We start from the raw sequence: 14,653 nt of genomic DNA, 5'->3' as shown, positions 1-14,653 counted from the left end.
GAAACTTGTTTTCATTATTTCTTGGCTTTGCTTCATTCTATCCTGGGAGAGTATTTGTAAGGAACAAATAATTCTCTTTAGAAAGTGATCCAAATAAGGTATACGACTTGAAGCATATTCAGATTTCTCACCACAAACACACATATCTCTAACAAAATATCTTGCATGTCTTTACAAGTATAAACAATTAATTCAATAGTGTTAATGTTACTATGAGATTAAGATCAACTCTAACGTATTTCAAAAAATTAAAAAATCACAATTTCTTAAAAATATCCAAACTACACATTTTACCTCCCCAAAAGTAATTAATCAATAAAATTCACCAATACTATAATTTAAAAATTACTCCATCACGAGTAAATAACAAAATTGCTTTCAAGATAACAAAATAATAAGACATGAAGATCAATAGCAAGTGAAGATTTAAATTGTTGCTATCTATTTTCTAAGAAATGTTCCATGATATTCACCCTCACGATATTCTCAATTAGCAAATGTGCAATATTATGGCTATCTATTTTGAGTTACTCTCTATCTTCATATTCATATAGATGAATAAATCTTTAATCATTCATTTGTTAAAGAAATTTGAGAGTCAATGGTAGTGCTAATTATGGAGTTTGACATGTGATTTGACATAGGAACTGTTTGGCGAGTCCCCAACATTCAGCGTTAGACGTGTTTAAGGTACATAATTGAACATTTGGCGCATAAGCCTCATAAAATTAAGCCTCACGCGTGAGCCTGATTTTTGCTACAATTTGCTGATTAAAAAATTACAATGAATGCACAACAAACAATCTCGTTTGAGTGGAACAATAAGATTCCATAACATTTGAGAAACCAGAACTTACGTACATCAATCATGAATAAAAATCTTTTTCTATATATAATAAAATAGAAAATTACCCCAAAAAAGAGGAGTGAAGTAAATAATAAAAATTTGGTCTACTGACACTAATTTCTGATTATGGGCTTAAGGTGATCTGATGGATTACAGCTGGCTTTAGCAAAGATCTCAAGTGGTCAATCTTTTACATAGTGTTACATCCCGTGTTTTCGTGCATTAGAAAGCGTTAAAGTTAGATGACATAAGTAGCAGAAAATGAGGCTATCCCTATGCTTATAAGTGGTTAGAATGATAGTACGGATATGTCGTAAGGATTAGAAGTTAAACCAATCGAAGAAAATAACTTTCGTCAATATAATACCACATACTTTTGGGCTATGGTTTGAACCACTCAACATATGTAAGTAGACTCAAGCCCCATGAAATTTTGGACATATTCAAGTACGCAAATAAAAGCTCGTTGTATAAGAAAATGAAGTCTCGTAATGATTTCGGACTTAAAAGTATGATGAAGATGGTTGGAAATAATATGTTGTCTATGCCAAAGGGGCTATGGGCTAATATTATATCACATGGTCATGATAATGAGAATACGAAGTGTGTAAAAAATAATTCAATATTTAAATAGTGGAGATCAAGAAAATAATTATGTTTGTAATTAATTACTTGTGGAGTGTAGTGGAGATTAGAAATTAATTCATTAGTGGATGAGTGTTAAATTAAACACTTCCACGTGTTAGCAAGGAAGAACAGCATATTGTTACTAATGAGTGTAGGCATCTTTTGTATTAAACAAATGTCCAAAGTTATAAAATGAAAAGTGGACCCATAGTTCATATAGTGGAGAAATACATGGTTATCTTTGGATAACTTTATCATTTTCAAAGGATACAAGTTTGCATAAACGATGGTGATGAAATTTTGCTGAATTTTTGAAGGGGGAGCAGCAACGTTTTTCCCCTCTATCTCTTCGGAAAATTCTATTTCCTTCAACAAAATTAAAGCTAGATAACGTAAATCTAGTGTCAGGAATCCCGTGGTGTTAGTGGAGCAAGTTCCATTGAATTGTGATTGTGTTGGATGTTTTTTTAAGTTGAAGTAACGTAATATAAAGTTTATCCTTGCCAGGTTAAGGTAAGATTCTACTTCTCTTACATGTATTTGTGTATATCTAAGTCTTGGTTTAGTTGTTGAAGCAAGAACTTGCGAACCGGCGGTCCAAAGTCGTATATGGATCGTTGTAGTTTGCTGGGCTACTTTGAGATAGTGGGTATGATGTTCTATGGATGGAAATTGATTGTAGGGGTCTACATATGTTGTTGTTGGTGTGGTGAAATTGAGGAAGGTAGTAGGTACAGGGGAAAAGTTGTCCGAATCGCTATACAACAAGTTTATTGCTTGATATACGTGATATACCAAGTATATCCTTAGCCTAACAAGAAACGTTATCGTTATTATAGGTTGGACTGATCGGAAAAACTTGGAGGTTGGATTGACAAGGGAGCTAATAAGGTATGTAAGGTTTTCGATCTCCTTATTCTTTGGCACGAATCCAACTATACCTATTAACGAACGTTCCATAAAGAGATTATCCCATTCTAATGCTTTCCACTTCTTACGTTTCATGATTCAATATGTTATTTGATGCTTTGGTTCATTGTGATCCAAGTTCTATTGAAGTTCTTATTGACGAAGATAATCACATAACGTATTCGGAGGTCACCGGCCTGGCGTCATTCCGAAAGGCCCAAATGTTGTTTCTATGAGTTCATCATACATGTATATATGTGTGTGTGTATATATATATAATGACACACCTCGAGCTATAATCGGTGGGTACGGCACTAATGTGTGCTATATATGTATATGTATATGATATAATGAGACACCCCGAGCTACAATCGGTGGGTACGGCACTAGAGTGCACTATATATATATGTATGTATTACACATCACTGATCAGTTGAGTACGATAACACCCAGCCTTATTATGGCCGGGTACGTTTCACACCGAGTCCTGTTAAGGCCGGGTACATTATGATGATGATGTTACTTTTACTTATATACATATATGTACATTCATGATCTTAAACTACAACATGCATTGCATATGGTTCTTCTTCTACTACGTTTCCTTGTTAGTTGTTGTACTCCTGCCTTACGTACTCAGTTCTTTCATTCGTACTGACGTCCCATTGCACCGGACGCTACAGTTCCTGACAGGCAGCTTGGAGGACCGTTTGATTAGGCTTGCACAGTTCAGCGGATAGTCTGCAAGCTCCACTTGTTCTGGACTTGCTTGGTTTGGGTATTAGGGGGCCCTGTCCCGACTGCTATGTTGCATTTATGCTTACTCTTAGAGGCTCATAGGCAGGTGTTATAGGTATCGATGTTATATGCGATCTTGTCGGCCTTAGTTTGGTACTGGTACTGTTGTTGTGGCCTTTTTAGCAGTGGATCTTTTGCAGACATTAGGAGCAGTCTGATCGGCTTGCGTGTATATATATATAAATTACTGTGTTAGGCCATTTCTGCGTGCAGGTGATCCTTTTATGTTACACATATGTCATATGATTCCTTGTAGTAGTTATAAGTTGAGTATGCTGAATGTACGCCAGGTGGTACTCGACCAGTAAAGCCGAGTGCCCGTCATGCCTCTCAGTTTGGGGTGTGACACTTAGCTTGTGTAATTGTATTTGTGCATTGTCGGTGCCGGTTCTAATTATTTAGACTCTAGTTAGTTAGTTTACTTTACCAAAGTTAGATGGTAATTACAAGTTACAACAAATGTGTAAAGGAAAATACCCTCGAGCTATTAGAATTCATACAAAAATACCCTCCATCCACCTTTGAGCCCCCAAATACCCCCGTCGTTCACCTATTGGGTCTAATATATCCTTATTTCTGACAGCTCCATCTCATTTATTACGTGACATCATTTAATTGGTTACCCCATATAATTAACTAAACTCATTAATTTTAATCTAAGTTGACCGGATCCCAACCCATCTAACCCGTCAACCCGACCCGCCCCAAATTAAATCTCCCATCAACTAAAAGAATAGAACACATTTACCCATTTCATTAAAAAATCAGTCCGGATCAAGCCATTTTTTGCACTGTACAGTTTTGGACAAGTGCTAGTTATCTCAATCTCGTATCTTATTTAGATCGGTCCTTTCAATTGTTTGTGGAATATTTCAGTTTGCCAATGTGATTAAGTTTGATTTTTCTGTCATTCACAGCTTGATGTCTTTTTTTTTTTTTTTTTTAAAGTTCAAATCTATTTGTTTAACTATGAGTTCACAGATACTCTTAAAGAACATTCATTATGGAAGGAATTAGATCTATACGTGTCATGAAACAATCTCATATTCTTTGCCTCGAGGGAGTGCTTTATGTTAAGGGATATGCTGTAAGGAAGGGTAGAATGAGAATGCCAAGTATATTTTGATTAAGGAGAGCCTAGTTACTGAAACCTGTCAGCCTAACCTTTTTTTATGATTAAGTGATATTTTATTGACAAAAAATGGTTTGAAATACAAGAGCTAAGAGGTATATCAGTATGAAAGTGTGCAGTCTTTTAAGAATGATTGACGGCATAAAAGGGTCCGGACTGATTTTTTAATGGTTTGATATGGACTGATTTTTTTTTAATGAAATGGATAAATGGGTTCTATTCTTTTAGTTGATGGGGATATAACAAGAAATTCCCTCATTTTAATTTTCTCTCTACCATTTCTAATCTCAATTTAACAAGAAATTCCCTCCACTTCAATTCTCTCACTCTACCATTTCTCTCACATACACAACTCTCGTTCCTCTCTCTCTCTGGCAAAATGAGATTCACAAATGCATTGAAATTTTACTGTTTGAGGCAGTGGGATTTTGGAGTGAATCCAGCTCAATTTCCCCTTACAATTGCTTGAGGAAGGTACGTATTTTGCATCTTTTGATACCTTTTATTTCTTATTCTTGATGAATGTTGTATGTTCCTATGGCGCTTCTGTTAACGTTGGCTTATCCTTGCTCACTTCATCTTTATGGGTCCGCTGCCAAAGGTTTGTTGTCTTTGATCGATTCGCCATAAGTCATCTATGAAAGCATAGTTTGATTTGACTCAATTAGCTTGAACTGCTTTTTCTAGGTGATCATCGCACGACAGTTTGGCTTATTCTGTTACTTTGTGGCTTTTAGCCAATAGATACTATGTTTTGCTCGTCTTGGCGATGTTGACATTTTATTAATATATTAATAAGCATTAATTCAAGTTAATAAGATGTTAACCATGTGTTGTAATAAAATTCGTTGGATTTTGTCGTATAAAATTTTATTCACTAACAAAATGTGAGTAGTTTAATTCAAAATTCTAAAATATTCATACTATAAAAAGTAGGCAGTTTTTCTTTCTTTCTTTTAATAAAATTTTCTTACTTTTTTATTTTTCTACGGGTGTGTTCGGTATGGAAGAAAATATTTTCCTGGAAAATGTGTTCTTGGAAAATAAGTGAATTTCTACTTATTTTCTCATGTTTGGTTGGGTTGTGGAAAATAAGTGAATTTCTTACTTATTTTCTCATTTTCGGTTGGTTGGTAGAAAATATTTTTCGGAAAATACTCATTCACGTCCCACCAACCCCACCACCCCATACCACACCCATCCCACCCCCACCATCTACCATCCACCACCCATGAACTACCCCAAGCACCCACCCTCCACTAACTACCCACCCACCCCCAACCAAATCCCACCCCCACGCAACCACCACTCTCGAACGCACTTCATCTTCGCCCACCCACCCCAACCCCACACCACCGCTCCATCCAACCCTCCCACCCACCCACTCCTTCCTAAGTTTTCTATTTCATATATTTTATTTTACTTTTATAAAATTCTTATAAAAAATGGGAAATTTTTTCTTACCCACCCCAACCCCACTACCACCCACTATCCCTCACCACCACCCACCCCTACCCCAACTACAAACCACCCACCCACCCCACACCAAATTTAACCACACAAACTTTTCATTTTTTATAAATATGTAAAATTAAATATGAAGTAGAAAATTCGGGAGGGGTAGGGGGTGGGTGGATGTAGAAAATTTTAAAAAAAAATTCAAATATTTTTTTTAAAGGGTGGGGGGGGGTGTTGGGATGGCGGGGGGTGGGGGGAGGGTGTCGTGGTGGTGGGTGGTGTAAAAAATAAAAACTTTTAAAACTTTGTTTTAAGGCAAAAATAATATTTTTTTGAGGAGGCGTGGGAGTGGGGGGTTGTGGGAGTAGTTGGGGTTTGGTGGTTGGGGGTTGGGTTGGGTGGTAGTAGGGTGATTGGTGAAATGTCACTTGTGGACTTCTTTTCCCTACTTTGAGTAGGAAATTCATTTTCCTCCTTTTTAAGGAACTTGTTTTCCTAAAAAAAATATTTTTCAAAAATTTTAACCAAACGAATATGAGAAAATTGAAAAATACTTTTCGGAAAATGTTTTTCTCCATACCGAACACACCCTAATTGTTTATCGTTTTCGCCATATTTTAGACTAGCGGAACTTTATCTACTATTCTAGTTGTTAAGATGTCATGATTCATATAGAGAAGTCGCAAGTGGAATTGATGGTTAGTATGTATTATCTTGTTTGACATTAATAGTTTCAGAGTCAAATTACACACCTTGACCTTGACTTATAAGAGAGTTTTTGGCTGACATGAAGCTAAGTACTATTTTATCTTATACTAGTATATAGTAATAATAGTGGGGAAACGAGAGAAAGAATCATATAACAAAAGAAAAAACTTGCCCTAGAGACGCCATTAACAAGATACGCAAAGAAAGCCACAGAAGAGCACAAAAGGAACCGTTGCCATCTAAAAAGAGAATTACCATGTGAATAAGACTTCACAATTAATAAAGAAAATGTCTTTTTTCGGATCTCTTACGCGTTTTTTTTTTTTCAGATCTCTTACATGGAAAAAAATAAAGATTTCTTGTAAAAAGGTCATAAAACTAAAAAGAATTTGTGAAGGACTAAAAATCCATTTCTCCCGAGAATTACCAACTTCATTCGTCTTCTTTTTTTTTTTTTCTTTACACAACTTGCTGAAGGATCGGACGTCAAAAAAGGGTGTTTTTGGACTTGGTTTTAATCAGTTCGGCTGATCCAAAACAGACAGGAATTTAAGAATTAAAAGGAAAGAAATATATAGAAGGGGTCGACTAGGAATCTAGTTCTAGGAAACTAAGGTGGCTACTCGACACCACATCACTAAAAAGGGTAAATAAGGTAAAGATGCATCAGTACAATCTCAAAAGGCTTAAATGTATCCTTTATTCATTTATTTTGCTAAAAGCACCCCTCCACTCACTTTTTTGGCTCATTGTTGCCCTCAAAACTAATCACTGTTTTTTTAATTATATGTTTTGCTATTTTTATTTTTTATTTTTTACATATTATTATTTTTTAATAATTTTTTTTCTCTTTTTCTTTTTAGATGTTTGACAATTGAGGCTCAAATCATGCCAAGGTATAAAATTATGTTCGTAATTATTATTTATTACGTGTAATATTTATCCAACTTTGTCATAAAACATACAAATTATTTTGTATGTTCACCACAAAATAGAAAAAATAAAATTATCTTTTTATGAACAAAAACACCAAAAATAAAATTAAGGTTGTTGATTGGCTCATAAAATTAATTTATTATGAAAAACAACAAAAAAATGTACAAATTAAATAATAACTTTTTTGCTGTTTTTGTGGTGTACAAATAAAATAATGTGTTATGAAAAAATAAATAATTTTATATTTTATGACAAAGTTGAGTATGTTGGGTAGGGGGCGGGTTTAATTAAAGGGAAAAAGTTTTTAGCTTCGTCTAATAGGAATATGACACATAATAAATACAATTATTAAAAAAATACCTGAAAAAAATATTTAAGCCTCAATTGACCCTCTTTAAAAAGAAAAGGAAAATAAAATTAAAAAAGATTAAAAAATAAATAAGTGGTGTGTTAGTTTTAAGGGCAAATATGAGTCAAAAAGATGAGTAGAGAGGTAGTTTTAGCAAAATAGGTGGATGAAGAAAGATATACTTAAACCTTTTGAGAGAGTCCAGGGGCCTTTTTTTGACCTTTTCCATATTATATAATAGGGATAAGGCACTATTACCCCCTGAACTATACCCGAAGTTGCTACGACACATATTACCTTTTCTTGGGTCCTATTACCCCCCTAAACTTATTTAGAACAAAATAGTTATCCCCCTAAGAGCTGACGTGGGCGAGGGTGTGCTTCACTCTCTTTGAGAGAGTGAGAAACATAAAAAACGGGAAAACTTAATTATTTTTTTTCCTTAAAAATCTGTATTTTCGTAAAATATGAAAAACTGAATTGTTTTTAAAAAAATATGAAAAATACATTTTTTTAGAAAATAAATCTGGAAAACTGATTCTTGTTAAAAAAAATTGGTCATTTTTTAAATCTGGAAAATAGATTATTTTTTCCTATATCTGAAAATAAATCTAGTTTTCCAAATTTAGCTTTAAAAAATGGGTTTTCCACATTTAAAAAAAAAAACCTAATTTTTCCAAAATTTTCTAAAAATTCAGTTTTTTCACATTTGGCAAGAAAAACACTTTTTCTGAATTTTATTTGAAAAATGAAAGTGTCCTAAGAAATGAAATCATGAAAATCAAGACTTTTTAAAAATATAATCAAGATTTCCATATTTTTAACAAATCTATTTTTCCATATTTTAAAAAATTAATGTTTTTAGTTTTTTTTTTTTAAAACAAAAGGGTTTTAAAAAAAAAAATCAAATTTTCATTTAAAAAAAAAAACAGGTTTTAAAAATCAAATTTTTTTTAAGAAAATTCAGTTTTGTAATTTTTTTTAATCCATGTTTTCAATTTTGTTATTTTTTTTAAAAAATGGTTTTTAAAAACAATCAAATTTTCTTTTTAAAAACAGGTTTTAAAAAAAAAAATTAAAATAAAATTCAATTTTTTATTTATTTTTCAAAAAAATTGACACGGTAGCTGAAAAAATTAAAAACAAAAGAAAATAAAACAACTAAATACACATGTGGCACTGAAAATGTATGTCACTCTCCCATATGAGTGTGTGTCAGATAAGAATTATTGTTATATCCCATTTTAACTCAAAGTGAGACAACATATATGCATTCCTAAATTACTTAACTTAAGGAGTTGCCACCTAATTGTTTTAATGGTGAATTAGGACACCTAATTATTATCTAAGATAAAATCAAACTAAACTCCGTTGTAAAGGCCTTACTAACCTAATAAATTCTAGGTAAGGGTTCTAAATATCCTAATGGGAAGGTGTTAAGCATCCATTAAGATCCGTTAAATACGGTTAACCGATTAAACTCAGGTTAATATAAGGACTAGTGACAAAATATAATATATTAATATCTTGCAAATAACTTGAGAAAAAGGTATTCTTAATTAAGTATTTACGTGATTAAAGTAGAAATCTTTGGCAATTAATATGTGAGGACTTTCTAAATTTAAATGAAGAAAATACTAGGACATCCAAAGAAGTCGTAGGTAAATTTTAAAATCATTTTGTAATCCATGCATGTTGACGTCATTAAAAAATGGAACTCAGCGCTTAGTTATCATTTAAAGGAGTCTTGCAATTTTAAATAGGGATAAGGCACCATTACCCCCCTGAACTATACCCGAATTTGCTACGACACACCTTACCTTTCCCAGGGTCCTATTACCCCCCTAAACTTATTTAAAACGGAATAATTACCCCCTAAACGCTGACGCCCGCTTCATATGGGAGAGTGACATACACTCTCCTCTGCCACATGTGTATTTATTTGTTTTTTTTTTTTTAAATTTTTTCAGCTTACGTGTCAATTTTTTTTTAAAATAAAAATAAAAAACTGAATTTTCATTAAAAAAAATGAGTTTTAAAACCCGTCTATTTTTAATTTGAAAATTTGATTTTTTTTAAACCCATTTAAATAAAATTAAAAAAAATAAAAACTAAAAACATGGATTAAAAAACTGAATTTTCTTTTAAAAAAATGATTTTTAAAACCCTTTTTAAAAAAAAAAATTGAAAATTTGTTTTTTTTTTAAAACCCGTTTTTGAAAAAGAAAAAAAAACTGAAAAATGATTTATTTTTTTTTAAATATGGAAAAATGGATTTGTTAAAAATATGGAAAACTTGATTATTTTTTTAAAATGTCTTAAAAAATCTTGATTTTCATGATTTCATTTTCTTAGGACACTTTTTATTTTTCAAATAAAAATCCGGAAAAGTGTTTTTCTTGCCAAAATGTGAAAAAAACTGAATTTTTATAAAATTTTGAAAAAATTAATTATTTTCTTAACATGTGGAAAACCCGTTTTTTAAAACTAAATGTGAAAGACTAGATTTATTTTCAAATTTTAAGAAAATGCAGATTTTTAAGAAAAAAAAATTAAGTTTTCCCCTTTTTTACGTTTCTCACTCTCAAAGAGAGCGAAACACACTCTTTGCCACATCATTAGTAATTATTCCGTTTTAAATAAGTTTTCAGGGGTAAGTAAAATTATGAAAGTAGAAGGTATTAAAAGAACTTTAATAGTTCGGGGGGGGGTAATGGTGCCTTATCCCTTTTAAATATTTGGCTAGAAATATATCATATGAATGTTCAATGATCTTAGAAACCTGAATGGTAAAATGCTCCAGTGGCATAAAAAAAAGACAAAGGTACTTCCTTTAATTAGTTCCTTTTTAAAATTAAAAGTTGCACCTTTATATTAGAACTTGATAATTGTTTGTTAAAAAAAGGGCTTAGCCAAGACTTGCTTAATAATATTTCAACTTCCTTCACCATAAGGGAAAACCAATTTTCATTGACTCGAAAGAAGCTATTGAAGTTCTGGAAAACCAATTTGCACTAGGTTCAAAAATCAAATCATATCTTTATTTTTTATTTTTTATTTATTTTTTTATTTTTTATTTTAAAGACCACCAGCTAAATAAAAATTACTGTATAAACAAATTCTGGTTTCATAATTATAGGTATTAAGGACTGCCAAAATGAGAAAGAAAGAAAAAAAGCTATTGGTTTCCCTACATAACATCTACCCTTTTCTAAACTAATATTATTACTAGTCCTACACTTACGTTAAGAGAATTAAGGACAAGCTAAAAATAAAGTGAAGTTATCACAGAACTCAATGAAGGTAAAAACTAGAATGGCAATAAATAGAGGCTGAAACTCGCCGCCCCTCGTTCGCTTTGAGACGTAGTGGGAACGAAATGTGCAAGAATCATGAATGCAGATCTTCGGCTTAGCGATAGCCATATCGAGTCTCAATTTGAAACTCCGTTTTGAGAGAGTCTCAATTCAGGACTCCATTTTGCCCCAAGATGTACATGTAAAGAAAAAGGAAGAATAAAGATTAGCACGCAATCCCAATTAACAATACATGGAGTATATATGTATCTAAAAAATCTCTTGAATATTTAAACATGCCCCTGTGTCCAAAATACTACACCAATCAAGTGTTAATAACTTATTGACTATAGGGTTTAAAACTATAGTGGGATTCAAACGGACAGGGTCCTAGCTAACAGCCATGAACAACTTTGAGCATAAAACATATCAGCATTCGATCATGCAAACAGGACTGTGGCATTCTCTTTAGGCATACCAGTGAGGCACATCTACTATCTCCTTTATACAGATTTAAAACAAGTGTTCCACAAGAGTATGCACTCATCCAGTTCAATTAATATTCTCAAATGAGCACAAACAGACCCAAACTTAGTAAAAATGACCAGACAACACACAACTGCATGTTTCCTCAATAAAGAGTTTCGACTATTGATCACGAGCTTCAACAGAATGCCAACACAGTTTTAAATAGCCAGGATTGATTTAAAGCTTTGACCCAAAAGAAAATTATTTTGGGATTATAGATACTAAAACAAATAATAAGTTGATAACATAGGCCACATGGTTTAAATAGAGTCATTTAAGGGAGCATACAAAGGTCTTGGTTACTTTAATCACTCAAATCACATGACATTTCAGCCTCAAAAGGTGCAGTTTTAAGTTTAACAGGCGTAAAGGTGTTGTCCTAGAGTCAACCACGCACTTTGCAAACAATAATGGATTCAAACAACATACCTCAAAGAAATTACTCTAGCATATTACACACCATAAGCCATAAATGACCTTGAACATGACTTAAACGAGTGTAGGCATGCTTTAAATATCCATTCCAGCTTATACATTAGTCTAAGTCAGATAGCAGGATAAGCAAATACATGAGCTTATGTACTGCATAGCATGCTCACATCAGGTTGAGCAGTTACAATACACATTAGTGAAAATTAAGCATAAACAGGCAACAAGATAGCCAATCACAGGGAAACTAACCATATTAACATGCTTTTCATATTTTAGACCATAGCAAAGTGTGACGTTAAACCAGTGCCATAGTAGAGAACCATGCAAACTCATGTTTTAGCTAATATGTGGGGATCAACCATGGCTTTCTTGGTAGTGCTTAGGTCAACAAAACAAGTACGATGAGATCTCACTAATTGGTAACGTTATAAGGCAGGGATTACACATTCAAACATAGTCACTTTGGCAAAGGGAGACCACACGGGTCCAAACAGCACTTAACAACAAATACTTGAGTTAATTTATAGCATCTCTTTATCATTTAACCAAAAACTATATTTCCATATTTAACACAATAAATGAGCTAACAAGATTATGAAAGATTATATCATATGTTTGGGAAGGTAGCAGTAGAAAATAGATCGTTATACACACAATGTACCGATTTAGGACCAATAATACTTAGATCTTACTACGTTGTAGCTTAACTAATCTATTCTAACCAGAACACATAAACCAACTAAACTAACATACCATACATGCCTACCTTAAATAGACCAAACCAACGTAATATTTAAGACATATTCAATTTAAACAAGTTAAACCGACACCTAAACCATGCTCAACAGATCTCATCCATACGTTGCGGGCTAAACTAAGTCATCCCCCACGCATGGAACTACAAGAATCACATAAGATAGGTTTAACTACATAACTGACATTATTCAACTAATCCACTAAGATGTCAACATGCTTTAACTCATCGGTCTAGCAAAAAAAAAAAGGGCACGGCTAGCAAATTACATAAAGAGCTAAACAGATCCAAAACTAACATATGAATGATTATCCTACCAACTTAAATTAATCGACATGCTTAAGCTAAACACATAACACATAAAGAAACAAGAAATTGCAAAGAATAAAAGAGAAAGAAGATTACCTTTTCCTAAAAACAAGAAACTAGGCTTTCTGTCTCGGATCTATACTCAAATGCGACGAACCCAAATCCGCTCGAATTAACCAAGTCTTAAGCCAAAAATGAAAACAAAGAGTAATTTTTTGGGGTATTTTTGCTCTTATTTGTTTAGTAAGGCTACCGCTCCTTTTTTTTTTCTGTGTGACGAGATCAGCGCCGTTCCACCATGCCCTCAAATGGTCTCAAAACTTGGTATTTATAGAATAGGATTAGGGTTTAATTTCAAATTTTATGGCTCCAAACGAAAACCCAAGAGTCGTTCCCAATCTCCGAAAAGTTGATTTCTCTCTCAAATTTCGTAATCGTTTTTGGCCTTTGTGTTGACTAAAATCGGAAGATAGAGAGAAGGAAACGTTTCAATCCTTGAGACGGGGGGATACGAAAAGGTACAAAGTTGCCTAAGATAGTGGGACAAATCTACCGGGAGATCACGAAGAGAAAAGGTTTTTTCTACGGAAGGAAAGGGGGAAGGTTAAGGCCATGCGCGGCCGATGAAGAGAAAACGAAAGTAAACCTAATGAACTAAGAAAATGGGTCGTCGTGCAAAGCAGCTTGGCTCGCTTGGGGAATAAAAAATGTGGGTCGTTCTTGCAATGGCCGATTCGGGGCTCGTAAAAATTATGCGAAAGACACTCTTTATTTAATTTAAATTAACGCTTGCTAAAATATTGCTTAATATAAAATATATTTATTAGTACTCAAATAAATAAAATAAATGTGTATGTATATATATATATATATATATATTATAACAGCTGTGCAATAATATTCATAAGGTTTAAAAGTAAGGAAATGTTATCGTTCAATAAAATAAATGCCATGCGTTTTGCATAAGATGATAAATGGAGATGTTAAGAGTGACCATCGCGATTGTAATATTAAGTGCTCGCAAAGACGATGAAAAAATAATAGCAATAATAATAATAATAATAATAATAATAATAATAATAATAATAATAATAACAATAATAATAATAATAATAATAATAATAATATTAAGACAATGATTATAATAATATTAATAATTATAATATTAAGTGCTCGCAGCATAATAATAATAATAATAATAACAATAATAATAATAAAAATAATATTAATAATAATAAAAATAATAATAATGATAATAATAATAATAATAATAATAATAATAATAATAATAATAATAATAATAATAATAATAATAATGATGATGATCATAATAGGTGATGACTATAGTTGGACAAAGGAAGAAGAATTATATTAATAGAAAGCAAATAATTGTGGTAAAGTATACATAACTATTCGCAAAAAAAAAAAAAAAAGGAAGGACAAAATCGGTGTCAACAACTTGTCCTCTTTGACCGTAATGATGAAAAGAATTTTAGGGCAAAGACATTGACTTAGTAGCCTATTTTGTCCCGACTAAAAGAATTGAGAGACTATAAGGATATGTATTAAG

General features: G+C 32.4%; 1 protein-coding gene across 3 annotated transcripts in view; it reads left to right on the top strand.

Annotated features, from left to right (window-relative positions):
* Positions 1–1,665: 1,665 nt before the first annotated feature.
* LOC132050792 (inorganic phosphate transporter 1-4-like) overlaps positions 1,666–14,653 on the top strand; it is a 27,970-nt gene continuing 14,982 nt past the window's right edge. For 2 of the 3 annotated variants that reach the window (XM_059442159.1, XM_059442153.1), the window contains exons 1-3: positions 1,666–1,987; positions 2,314–2,365; positions 7,343–7,375. The gene's annotated coding sequence lies outside the window, so the exon portion shown is untranslated. Of the gene's footprint in view, positions 1,988–2,313; positions 2,366–3,066; positions 3,388–7,342; positions 7,376–14,653 lie in introns of those variants that run through there. The other variant, XR_009413505.1, reaches the window with a different exon arrangement.

The sequence above is a fragment of the Lycium ferocissimum genome, chromosome 1 (assembly GCF_029784015.1).
Source record: "Lycium ferocissimum isolate CSIRO_LF1 chromosome 1, AGI_CSIRO_Lferr_CH_V1, whole genome shotgun sequence".
In the NCBI taxonomy this organism is placed as follows: domain Eukaryota; kingdom Viridiplantae; phylum Streptophyta; class Magnoliopsida; order Solanales; family Solanaceae; genus Lycium; species Lycium ferocissimum.
This window is presented reverse-complemented; position numbering and strand designations above follow the sequence as displayed.